This window comes from Orycteropus afer, unplaced genomic scaffold, assembly GCF_000298275.1.
Source record: "Orycteropus afer afer isolate SDZICR_OR568_19922 unplaced genomic scaffold, OryAfe1.0 scaffold00780, whole genome shotgun sequence".
Lineage (NCBI taxonomy): Eukaryota > Metazoa > Chordata > Mammalia > Tubulidentata > Orycteropodidae > Orycteropus > Orycteropus afer.
Genome location: NW_006922367.1, coordinates 299,809 through 300,639, shown reverse-complemented (window position 1 = coordinate 300,639; position 831 = coordinate 299,809). Strand labels below are relative to the sequence as shown.

At 32.6% G+C, this 831-nt stretch overlaps 1 protein-coding gene across 1 annotated transcript in view; it reads right to left on the bottom strand.

Annotated features, from left to right (window-relative positions):
• Positions 1–831, bottom strand: part of CHM (CHM Rab escort protein) — a gene marked incomplete at its 5' end in the record, with an annotated part of 306,558 nt that overhangs the window by 23,429 nt on the left and 282,298 nt on the right. The window lies entirely within an intron of this gene.

Below are 831 nucleotides of genomic sequence, written 5' to 3'. Positions count from 1 at the left end.
AAAAAAAAAAATAATAATAAAGCTGTTTAAACAAGACTGAAAGTGGAGTATTTACTTACCTAACAGAGTACACTTCATATACTTCAGATAGAAGAATCCATTTACACACACACATTACTGACAAGTTAACAAATAGTCTATTCATTAACAGAGTTCTCTAAAAACTTTTTCTGGGAACACTGCTGGCTTAGTTTGAATCATACATATACCTGAAATTCCCTAAAATGGCATAGATTAAAATAGTCTATGTATTTTTCAGGAATTCTAAATCATTTTTCTCCAGTCAGTTCAAATCAGTGAGACTTTACTCTCATTTGTATTTAAAAATTCATGAGACCTGGATCTTGAAGATTGTTTAGATGAGAGAATATCACATGTAAAAAGAGTCCTTCACAGAAGTGAGATATTGTAGCCTAATTCTGTTAGAACTCCCAAAGGCCCGTATGAAAAGGTAAAAGAAGGAAGAAAAGTTCTACATACTGAAAGGACAGGATCCTTAAATAGGTGAAATACTTATGGCTTTGTGAAGGGTTCTGAATGGGATAAAACAATTTCAGAGGAGAGAACAGCCAAGTACTGAGAAATTCCTTCCCCTACTACACCAGAAGAATGGCATTTTTTTTTTTAAAGAAGATAGTTCAAATTATATAATGAAAGCCAAGGTCAGAATAAGATTTTTGCTACCAAAATTTGTTACACATTCAACTTCTCTAATATATATCTAAACATAAATTGAGGACTCCTTAATAACCATGTGAGTGGAAATCATGTAATTGAGTCCTCTCATCTTCTAAAGAGTACCAAGGAAAGTGATGTTCTAAGAAGCCTCCT